We start from the raw sequence: 12,758 nt of genomic DNA, 5'->3' as shown, positions 1-12,758 counted from the left end.
ACAACCCTACAAATGTCTGGCGTGCCTGGAGATGGTAAACATGTGTTCAGAGAAAAAGGAGCTTTCTTCTTATAGGGACAGCACGTCAATTTTCTAAGAGGCGAGGGATTTTGAAGTGAAAATAAGGGTTTCTTCAATTGCGTTAAGACAATACAGACCATCAATGAATGAGAAGAAAGAGTGTCATGCTGGGGGCATGGATCTAGGAATCCAGACATCAGAAAAACAAATAATTTTCTTTATTTTCATTCCCTTAGAAGAGTTTCAGAGCAAAGAAGCTAAATGTTTCACAGATTTTAGATTTTTAGCTTGTCTCACCTCACTTTTCTTGTAAGAGATTTTCCTTAGCTGCCTCTTAAGAACTCTCTTTTGCTGTGAATTTTATTAAAATTTTGACAGCTGTCAGACTAGGGATGTGCTGAGAATGCTGCCTATCACACTGACCAACTGTGTCACTGCTTCTTTGTTCTTCCATCTGTCTGTCTTTTTCTGTTTGTCATTTTTTGTCCCACTCATACTCTAAGTGCGTTTGAGACAAGTAGCATTTTTACAAGGTGTTTTGTACAGCACCTACACAATTGCTCCTGATGCATGTCATCCTCTTGTGTTTTGTTCCATTTATTGGGTTCCCTTTTCTAGCTGAAAAACTCCTACCAGGTGAAAAAAGATCAACCCCCCCATTATACCAAATACAGGAAATCTCATACAAATGCAATTATAATTTTGACAAGAGTCTAAAATGTTTAAAGAAGAATCTCCAAGGCATTAACTTCTGTCAGTGCTTGCTTCTTCACCAAAGCAGAGCTCATGCCTTTATGCAAGCATTGAATAATCCAGTCAACTAATTAACGATACCTTCTGTCATTTTTTTTGAACCCTTTCATTTGGGAGTGCGTGCATGTTTCTCTCTGCAACCTAGTGAACCTAATATAAGACAGTGAATTGTCATTTGAGCTAATCTAACCACATTCTTTTCTCTATTTAAGGAAATAATAAGGCTACAAGGACACATTTATTGCATATCAAATTATTCAGGTCTTTTGTGTTCAGTGAAGCTCATTTAAACAAAAATCTGACAAAGGAATAAATATGTAATGATGAGTAAAATAATGCATACTGGGTATAGATGACATATCTAATTCTAATGTTAACGGACTTAGTACCAGAAGATAGAAATTTATGTTTCTGTATTCTACATTGCATAAATCACTTGATTAAGTATGTTAGGCTTATATGCCAGCAGATGCAGAGCTGTGTTTAAGGTTAACCCTTAGAACACGTATCTGTCCCCACAATCTTCTTTTCTTCTGGTAGTGCATGCTCCATAACTACCTCTGAAGTGCTGATCTTTCTCAATCTTTTTCAACAGGAAGGACGCAGTCTTCTGTTGGCTTTCTGCTTGCCCACCACCTGGCTGAGGTCCATCCTTCCTGGGACTTCTCACACCAGTCCTCTCCAGCTGCTCCAGGCAATGAGCCAACTGACTGCTTTCTAATCATGCCATCTACCTCCTTGAATCATGAAGATATGTCCTCTTTCGTACTACTTCTCTGTGGGTGAATCCTTATCCTGTCCTGGATTATTAATATTAATTATTTTAATAATCCCATATGAATGAGGATATTAAAGATGAGACAAGCCTTAACATCTAGAAATAGTATTTTCTAGAGTCATATAAGGCACATAGATGCATGGGCAGATGGATTGCCTCTCCAGTGGATGTCTTGTCTTGGAAACACTCCTTGAGATTTCAGGTAATATTTCCAAGTTTCCTAGATATATTCTGTTTGTCAGACATACCCCAGTGACAGAATGTCCAGTTTCTAAGTACTCAGCTATGCTGTAGGCCTCTCAAGCTGCACGGAATTGGATTGTCACCATTTGTGAAAGTTCGTATTTTGCTAAATTATTTTTAAAAAACCCCAAAACAGACCCACAAACAACCAGAAAAGACCCTAGCACTCCCAGCTCCCACCACCTTTCAGTACTAGAAACAGAGCAAAACTCTTCCCTTATACCATGAGAGATTTTACATTTCTGTCTTGCAGCTTGCCTTTTTAGAGGGGGAAGGAAAGGAATGGGAAAGAAGTCAGTCTCTGAAGAACAAGTCCTCTTTTTCCTATGTAAAAATTCTTCAAGAACGAAACAGATAAATTTTACCAAGTCAATATGAAGCAGAAAGAAAAACTACAAAGTAGCTCTGTGGAATATTAATTGTAGGGGAATAGACAGGGATCGGCGACTGGAAGATCACGGGATGTGACGGAAAGATAGACTCCTCCCCATAGGAGTGGCAGGAACAGGAAGCTCAAGAGCTATATAAGCGTGTGACGCAGCTAAATAAACGGACATTTTGTATCCATCGTATTGATGTCTGTGCATCACTGTCCCCAGGGTGGGTAGAGCCCTGTGTCCCGGAGATATGCGGCCCAAGATAAGTTCTCCCGTAGAAGCATGCAGCTACAATTAATAGTTATTGTATTTTTTTCCTTTTGGTTTATTTTTTTAAAAATAACAGCATGTTAGAAGTGAGAAAAGAAGACTTAACTCTACTGTAAATACTAACATGTTAGGACTGATCTGTCTGTTGCTTGGCAGAGTGTTAAAACCCACTACAGGAACAATGACTCCTAGAATTATTTGGTGCTTCACTGTGAAACAGATACATACCCTCTTAAATATATTTTAAGGCATGACACCTGGTCTTACTCACATAAACCCTTATTTGTGTGTCCAATCCCATCTTTCTTAAATCATGTCATACTACTGAGGGAAAAACTATATGTATATGACTGAGAGTTTGGAGGCTTGGGCATGTTAGCAATAACAAGACAGTTTAACATTGTTCATTAATGAAATAGAATGAAAATAGTTGTCAGCTGAAAGCAAGTCTCACCCATGCACCTGTTCAGCAAAGTGAATGAAGCAGAGAGGACAGCAGTGGCCACAATGATGTACAGCAAGACATTATGGCTTCACACTGTAGTCTGTCTCTGAGCAGTCATTTGATAACACTGTGATCCAGTAACATAGTAGTTCCTTTCTGTACATTACCATAGCATGACCTGCTCAGCTTTAAAAGCAGTTATTTTGTGATTATTTGTGTCTGCTTCTTACTTTTTGTTCTATTTTTTTATCAATGAGGGTAGAACACTTAATCAGATTAATCAGGGAAAGGACTTTTTTTTTGGGGGGGCTGTATTCAAGAATTTTTATGTTCACAATGTCAGGACTTCTAGGCTTGTGTCTGCATGAGATGAACTGCATTTTGCATTGTCTTCGCATTCACATTTGGGGCTGATACCTGCGCCTCCCTCTGTTACTAGACCTAAGGCACATTTTATCTCGTATCCACATGCATTCTGTCATGTCTCATTCTTTGAGTGAATGAAAACCATGTTTGGAAGATGGGAAACGAAGGGCTGGATTGAATTCGGGAGGTTCATGGGGTAGGCACTCTTCATGCAGATTTCCCCCTTCCTGCACCCATGTGGTTGGTGGTTGTAGGAAGCAGATGCCTTGATTTTTTCCATCTTTCTTTTGTAGAAACCATATGGGACTTCGTGCAACTCTGTGTTTATATATACATCACCTCTTGTATGGAATACCACATTCAGCTCCAACTTCATGGGAAGGACAGCCTGTTCTATCTACCACGAATTCAGTAACAGAGCACCACAAAGCAGCTTGGATGGACTTCATCTGGGTACTCAAAAATCAACAATGCTAACTAGTGGTGTTTCCCGGGGTCTGTGCTGGGTCCAGTCCTGTGTAATATGTTCATCAATGACCTGGATGATGGGATAGAGTGTAACCTCAGCAAGTTCGCTGACGATATCAAGCTGGGAGGAGTGGCCGATATGCCAGAAGGCTGTGCTGCCATCCAATGAGACAGGCTGGAGAGCTGGGCTGAGGGGACCCTGATAAAATTCAATAAGAGCAAGTGCAAGGTCCTGCACGTGGGGAGGAACAACCCCATGCACCAGTACAGGCTGGGGGCTGAACTACTGGAAAGTGGCTCTGTTGAGAAGGACCTTGGAGTACTGGTGGACAGCAAGTTGACCATGAGCCAGCAATGTGCCTTTGTGGACAAGAAGGCCAACAGTATCCTGGGAACATTAAAAGGAGTGTGGCCAGCGGGTCAAGAGAGGTTATCCTCCCCCTCTACTCTGCCCTAGTGAGGCCACACCTGGAGTACTGCATCTAGTTCTGGGCTCCGCAGTTCAAGAAAGACAGAAAACTACTGGGGAGAGTCCAGCAGAGAGCTACAGAAGCGATCAGGCGACTGGAGCATCTCCCTTATGAGGAAAGGCTGAGAGACCTGGGTTTGTTCAGCCTGGAGAAGAGAAGACTGTTGGAGGATCTTATCAATGCTTATAAATATCTAAAGGGTGGGTGCCAAGAGGATGGGGCCAGGCTCTTTTCAGTGGTGCCCAAGGACAGGACAAGGGGCAATGGGCACAAGTTGGAACACAGGAAGGTCCACCTGAATATGAGACAAAACTTCTTTCCTGTGAGGGTGACAGAGCAGTGGCACAGGCTGCCCAGAGAGGCTGTGGAGTCTCCTTCCCTGGAGACATTCAAACCATGCCTGGATGTGTTCCTGTGCCCCTGCTCTAGGTGTGCCTGCTCAAGCAGGGGAGTTGGGCGAGATGATCTCCACAGGCCCTTTCCAACCCCTACCAGTCTGTGATTCTGTGATTCTGTAAGAGGTCGACTTTGGCTCCAAAACTTCTTTGTCTTCCCTCTGGGGGTACTATGGTAAGAATTTGCTGTTCTATGGAAAAATTTGAATGAATCTCAGTGTCTAGTACTTTTCTTTGCAAGTCCCCTATTTGGAAGAGGCTGTGAAACCCTTCTAATGAAATGAGGGCATATCAGTATTTTCACACAAAGACATTTCTAGAAGTGTTTACCATTTGAACTACTGGTTAGGAAACCTCTTCAATATCGATTAGCAATGATACAGACAGATTTAGAGCCAAGAACTGAACTTCACAACTTAAACCTTGAGTTGATGGACATTTATTTCAATATAGAAGATCCCTGCAGGGACATACCCTCAAGGACAGTGTTTTTGAAGGCTTAATTTGCATACCACCTAAACCTGTCTTTGCTTGCTTTTACTTGAGAGAATAAAAATCTTTGCACTGTACTTCTCTACTTCCTGGCAAGTTTATAGGCTGCTCTTCTATGGCAAGTTAAGATCATTGCCACTGACCCGAAGGACTTGCACAAGGTGAATGAGGGTTATCCTATGTTAACATCTAGCCTGAGCATCAAGATGGAGGACAATTTTAGCACAGAACCTCATATAGATAATGCATCCTGTCCTAGTGAGGCATATACATCAGACTTCTGTGTGGCTTTGCTGTGAACCTTCAGTGGAGGCAGAAAATCTTTGGTTTATCTGTAGAGTGCATTGTGAGATAGAATATTAATTATTCTGAGGTGAGAATTCTGCTCCCCACTTCACTCAATTATGCACTGAAAAAGTATATATGGCTTTTGTCTCAAGAATAATTTACTCTATATTATGCCAATTTTTACTTAGCAGATGGTGGTCTGGTCTCTACTTTGTGCTGGAACCTGTGACCCAGTTAGCTGATACAAGGCAATTGGGGATGCAAAGAAGAAAACATTCCTAATTTCTGTTTTCAAGTAAGTCAGGTCAGTGTTACTGCCCATAACATTTTCTTCTGTATTTTTTATACACATGAGTATTATGTACCTATATTGGTATTCTTTGGGGATTAAAATATAGTATTGATTGGTTATACCATATTACATTATCCATCCTACTGAAGTCAATAGGGAGTATCCACACAAGGAAGGAATGTAGGTCTGAGCCTTTGATTCCTGTAGCATTCTTCTTTAACCAAACCAAAATATTACTCTGTGTTTGGATAATATTCAGTTGCAGCTGAGAGATGATTGTTTGTCTTTCAAATTCCATTCACATGACTATCTTTTCATAACTGATATATGACAATTTATACTACATGCTCTCAGGACTGTGTCATGTGAAAAGTAATATTTAGATAGCCAAATATCTGATGCAAAAAGTATATGACTATCACACACAAACACACACTTAAAAGTCCAAGAAATCACATCTCCCAAGTTGCTCATATCTTTCCCTTTCACTGTTTGTGTTGGTTTGCTTTCAGTAAATACAACTGCAGGTCTTTGGCTTGTGCCACATGTCAAATAAGGATAAGAACCCTCTACATGGAAGTCAGTTTTTAAATGTAGATGGAGCAGATATGTAAATCTCAACAGTTTCCCTATATATCTTTAAACTATCAGATTATGCAGGTGTATGTGCAGGGGGTAACTTGTACATGCAAGAACCCATTTTGATGATTAAACAATTTGTGTGTGGAAAATAAAATATGTTTAGAGCATGCACTTTGGCATGTACACACTTCGCCAGAGTAATTGATGGCATGAATATTGAATACCTCATATAAGGACACAAAAATACAGAACTGCCTAAAGTCACTAAGAAAGGAGCAGAGAACAAAGGATTTATGTAATTTTTCCCCCTTACAATATTTTGCTAGTTTCTGAGTATCTTCTGTGCACTGTCTTGCTTAAACCCAATGTAATGATAGGAAAGCTTGATTTTTTTTTAAATTACTTTGCAATTGCTGGAGAAATTGTAAGTAGCTTGAGTTTAGATTTGGAAGTATTTAACTACTCCATTTCCATCTGAATTAACATATAATACTGTATTTATCACAGGATTTTTTTTTTGCTTGAAAGATATACCTCTGGGAATATGTTAATTGTCGTGTTCCATAATATCACTTCTGAAAGGAGAAGTCTTTAAATATTAGAGTTCAGTAGGACTGCTCTTAATCTTTGCTATAATAATAAATACTGAATGCCAGACCTTTTCAAAAATCCAAATTGGAAATGTCTTTTATCTCACTAAAATAAGTGGAAGCTCCATATGTGTAGGCATGAAAGTAGGGAATTGTTACCCCAAATATACCTTGCAAGGGTAATCAGAAAGGATTAATTTACTTCATGTGGCTTTGAGGGAGATAGATAGTCTGCTGTGTTCCCAGGAAATAGAGAGCTCAGAATTCTTTACTTTTGCTGGTTCAGAATTGTCTGCAAAGTTTGCATGCTCAAGTAGTTTTATATGTACTTGTCCTTGAAGAAGTAATCCAAAACAAAAACTCAGGTTTACTCTGTCTGAAGCTTATTCATATTGCTACAGCCTTTTTACATGAAATTTTGAATATTAAAAATATTTTGTCCCTTTGTTTTTAATAGTCGTGCAATAGAATTTCTTTCAAGTGTTGAAGTGGAATAAGTTATACGCTTAGCCCATGTTAAGGTTGGCTTAGATGTGTGCCAACAGATACAGTTTGAGGCAGAGAAGCTAGGACTGAGAGGCTTTTTTCAGTTCTGGGTGGGAAGCTGGTTAGTCAAGCTCTTGTACTACTCATCTGCTCCTGTAGTTTTACCTGAGTTGCATTTTCCTTGCTTAGCTCCCCCCTTCTTATGCAAAGTCTTCAGCTCAGCAGCCTAACTATGAACAATTTGACCGTGCCCATTTCCTTTCCACTGCATGGCAGTTCAGTAAAGATACTGTGCAAGTAATCCACTTTCTGGCATATTTCCAGCTGGACAGAAGCTGACATGAACCTTCTAGGAAAGCTGGGATGTGGTGTAATATCCAAATTCACCTGCAGTCAGCAATTTTAAAGTGTTATCTCTGAAAAGCAGAGGGCATTGAGTGGATGTACCATGAAAGAATTAATGGAATATCCACTTCAATGCTCTGAGAAGAATGAAGGCATGTTCTGCAGAAATCTAGACCAGCATGTGTGCTGACACAGCAGCATTTGGGTCAGCTGGACCTCCCATGAGGTGAGACTTTGCAGAGCCTCTGCGGTCTGCTGTAGGTGTCTCTGCAATAGTCCCCCCTCAACAAAGAGGTTCTCTACAAACAAAATCTCCAGGAGCTGTATTTAGACATACAGCTTCGGGGGGAAGGAGTCCCAGAATCCCATTAGGAAACTGTTCAGCTCTAGGATTGCAAGAATATCCAATGATGTAGGAACATTCACTGCAATGGTTGGTACTAAGGTAACAGCATTCAACTTTTACAGATGCAGATCAGAAGCCTGCATTTCTCCCTTCATCATAACTGCATGGGAATCTGCTTGATTGTAGAGAGTAGGTTGCTTATCAGCTGGTATGGTGAGACAGAGTCAGCCTCAGCTGTAGACTCAAGAAACCATGAAATAGATGAGTTTTATAAGGTGTATAGTTTTGTGAGCCAGCATAAAAAAAGTGACAGCTACACAAGAGTGGCTCTAGGGCTGTAGAAGAAAGTCTTTCCACCCATGAACCACCTATACAACATCAGCAGGTGATTTATAATATTCTTCAGTGGGAAAAGATACTTGGGATAGGAACTACAATGCTTAATGCTGTCATCCAGATGATGTTTACTCTGTTTTAGTTGTGTGGATGTCTTCTCAGTCAATGGATCTGTTTATTACAGAGCCTTGTCTTGAACTGAAAGCTCAAGAATGAAAAAAATTTTATCTTTCACTCATTTGAACAAGAGGATTTTTAGACAGCTAATTTTGAGGAAATAGAGGTAACTGTGCAGAAAACCTTAGGTGATGCAAAGCCTATACTCAATGACAAAAATGGTTTTACAGAAGACGAGAAATGCCTCAGATCCTCAGAAATCAAAATAACCAAGTGCTACTCATGTGCCAGGCCCATGTTTTACGGTGCCATCAGCAAGTCAGGCTATTCATTCTGTGGAAAACTGATTGCTGCCTCGTGTTCGAAACAGGGGCTACACCAGTTTCTTCGCTCCTGTGGCAGCTCCTGGTCTTCTCCGAGTGCTGCTTTCCGAGTCTGGACCTCCTACGTTGCCATGTTTGTTGGCAGCGCGCATGACTAAAATGGTATTTTCATATTTCAGTGCAGTCAAGGCCCCTTAAAGCAGAGGGTTGCAAGTGTGAAAGAGAGATATGTTGTTCCCTAATGGCTTATTACCATCCCATTTGCAATTCAGATCAGTTCGAAATTGACTGAAATTTTTAAACACATAGCAGGCAGTTTAAACTAATGATTGTCTGGAGGTTCACATCTGACATGAACTAAGCTTCTGTTCAAAACAAATTGCAAATAATTCCTCCCTTAGAGTCAAAATGTCACTTTTTACACTGTGCATTGTTGCCAGATTATGTCAGTTACATTAAAAAAAACCCACACCAAAAACCTCAAAAAACCAGCTACCCACTGAATGTTCTGAACTTGAGAGCAGAGTGACACCGGTTGTTCCCCCCGCCCCCACCCCCTTATTTTCAATAATGTATATGCATGCCTGCTGCCCTGTAGCCTGATGAAAAATCCTCCCCCCCCCGCCCCACCCCAGCTCCGCCAGACCCCCCGGCCTGCGCTGAGGGCCCTGGGGCAGCGGTAGGCCCGAGTTGCCTAGCAACCCCCAGCAGGCGGCGGGCCGCCATGGCTCCCCATTGCTGCTGGGTTAGCGATTGCCAATCTCCCTTTCAAACCCTGCATTTCACATTGATCCCGCTCCCTCTCGCTAGCTTGCCCCGGTCTACACAGCAGTGGTCTTGACAGTAAGGGTGTCAAGGTTGGCTGCGGCGTGTTGGAGGGACCATGGGCACCACACAGATTAGGCGGCACGTGCCCTGACGGCCGTGCTGAGTGTTGTGCTCTTCTGTGAACAATGGCCGGTGCTGGCACAAAGCTCCAGAGCTGCCTTTTCTTCTGGCCATGGAGGTGCAGTAAAATGGGCTCAATCCTTCATATTTCCATTTGTCAGCACCCTACCTTGTAACAGCTGCTTAAAGAAGTGGTTCAGAGTTTGGGTTCAATTCCATCAGGATTTCAAAGTCCATAGGTTTGATGATGATAAAAAGGGAAGCTCTTTAAAAATGTCCAGGGGAAAGGGTATGTTTAATATGTGATGGAAATTGGGCTTCCCTTGAAAGAAAGAACCGATCTGAGGGGATTCGCTGGAGAAATCTTGATAACTTACAACCACTGATAACTAATTGCGAATAGGGAGGTATCTGCTAATTTCTAAAGGGCTCATTTCTAAAATTAGCTTATGTAGAGAGAGGATAAGTCCAGTTTCCTTTGATGTTATCTGTGTATTTCTGCCTTATAGGTGCTGGCCACAGGGGTAAATTTTGAGACAGTGTCTCTTTTTTACCCACAGTGTTACTGGATCCGGTATTTTTGTTCGATGTCACTTGAATGTCTGTGTTACTTAAATGACTTGTGGCTATCTCTGCACTCCAAAAAAAAGAATTGTTTTTCAAAAATTGTCACAAAGAACCCTCTTATGTTCATCAAGCTACTTGTTCAGTTGCTATTTATATTTTAATCTTGAACTGTGTATTGATATTCTTCATATAACATTGCATTTCTCAAAAACTTTTGAATAGCACATTGTCATACTTATTGGGTTTTTGGTCCCTTTTCCACTGAGAAAGATTTCTGAACTGTTTTTAAAATGGTGGGTTGATGGAGATCCCTGCTCAAGGAATATTTTCTCATGAGAGAGTGTGGTGAAAAGACATGCTTCTAATCTACTAAAATGGCAATTTCACTGAAAACTTTAACTTTCTTTCTAAAAATTGTGAATCCAGAATTGCCTTCAGTCAATACACGTGAAGAAATCCTGAAGCATCATTTGATTGGGTTGATTTAGAATGTCTCTGTATTTGTGGGGAGGGAAAAATTGAAAGCAAATGAAAGAGACTTTTCATTAGTAAATGTCAACTTTCCTGCTGCATGTTCATTGCATGTAAAAAATTGCATTGCATGTTTTTATTTTTTAACTGAAATGAGATGGGAAATGTAAAAAAACGTTTCTTAAGATGTTGCTAACTTTATGATCTTTTTGGGAATATTTACATGCTTGTAACTAGCCATAGGAAAGATGTGCGTATATATTACATTTTTCTTATGCCTTCTATATATGCAATTGAAATGCGATATATATTGTGTTTTACAAAAAAACAACAACAACAGAAGTCTCAGCTTACTGATTATGGATATAGATTAATATTAAACAAGTTTCTGCTTTCAAAACAACCTATAAGTGCTGCCTCTCTCCACTATATAAATCTGTTATGTTGAAGACTAAGTTTAAACACAGTTCGCCCTAGATACAATTAAATATATATAAAACAAGCCTTGCTGATTTCTTTTAAGGTTAGAACTCAGTCAAAACCATTTTTCATCTGTGAAAAATGAAAAAACATTTTTCATCTTTTGATTTGCTAGACGGTATCCAGAGGGACCTTGACAGGCTTGAGAGGTGGGCCCATGCGAACCTCATGAAGTTCAACAAGGCCAAGTGCAAGGTCCTGCACCTGAGTCAGGGCAATCCCCAGCATCAATCCAGTCTGGGGGATGAATGGATTGAGGGCAGCCCAGTGGAGAAGGACTTGGGGGTGCTGGTGGTTGAAAAATCAGACATGAACTGGCAATGTGCACTTGCAGCCCAGAAAGCCGATCACACTCTGCACTAACACCATAGCCGTCTGTGTCCTGGACTGCATAAAAAGAAGCATGTCCAGCAGGTTGAGGAATGTGATTCTCCCCTCTACTCTGCTCCTGTGAGAGGCCACCTGGAGTACTGCATCCAGTTCTGGGTGGCCAGTCCTGGGGTGCTCAGTACAAGAAAGACATGGACCTGTTAGAGCCAGTCCAGAGGACGGCCACAAAAATGATCAGAGGCCTGGAAAACCTCTCTGATAAAGAAAGGCTGAGAGAGTTGGGGTTGTTCAGCCTGGAGAAGAGAAGGCTCCAAGGAGACCTTATTGTGGCCTTTCAGTGTATAAAGGGGGAGTCTTGTCCTCTAGTGACAAGGGGCAACAGTTTTAAACTGAAAGTTCTATGCAACCTGATCTAGTGAATGATGTCCCAGACCACTGCAGGTGGCTCGGACTAGGTGAAGGTCCCTTCCAACCCAAACCATTCTATGACTCAGTGCATGCTTTGGAGGAAAGCACATGGTGTTTTTTACCATGTCTCTAAAATGTGTTGTGTATGTTCAAGACTGTAGCACTATCATTCTACAGCTTCGCTCTACTGTTTTGTCCCCGGTTAGATTTATACCATGACAATAGATATATAGTATTACAATTAATTTAAGGCAAGACAGAATTAATAATCCCTTTGATCAAGAGGCTATACCAGGTATGCCATGCTTTGAGATATTGATGATGATAAATAGTTACACAGGTACCTTTACTCTCTCAGTAGTAGTGATTCTTTTTTTCTTGTGAATTATGTCATGCACAAGGAGGGTTGTTTAGGGGACAGAAAACGTGTTTTGCAGAACAACGCTGCTATCTACCACTGTATTAAAAGCTTCAAGATTTGTTTTTGTGTGAGTCTCTTTATGTCTTATATTCACCTAAAACTTTCACTTAGATGGAATCTCAGGTAAACATAAAAATAAATGGATATCCTAAACTTCTTGCAAACCATTTCTGATGCTTTTGCTTTACATTTTTCATGGTGCCATCCATCAAAAGCTAATCTCTCAATAAACTCAGGCTGTGTATTGCACTGTCTTCCTTCACATGGTCCTTGAGAAAGCATGAGAGAATTTTCTGATACGATGAATTATTTTCTAGTACAAGATGATAAGGAACAGAATCTTTTTTATTTTCTCACTTCGATGCATCAGGGACGCAGAAGAACAGATTCCTTGCAAATAATGCAAAAGC

Source organism: Phalacrocorax aristotelis, chromosome 2 (assembly GCF_949628215.1).
Source record: "Phalacrocorax aristotelis chromosome 2, bGulAri2.1, whole genome shotgun sequence".
NCBI classification, from domain to species: Eukaryota; Metazoa; Chordata; class Aves; order Suliformes; family Phalacrocoracidae; genus Phalacrocorax; species Phalacrocorax aristotelis.
The sequence above is the reverse complement of the archived record's forward strand: the minus strand, read 5'-3'. Positions refer to the sequence as shown.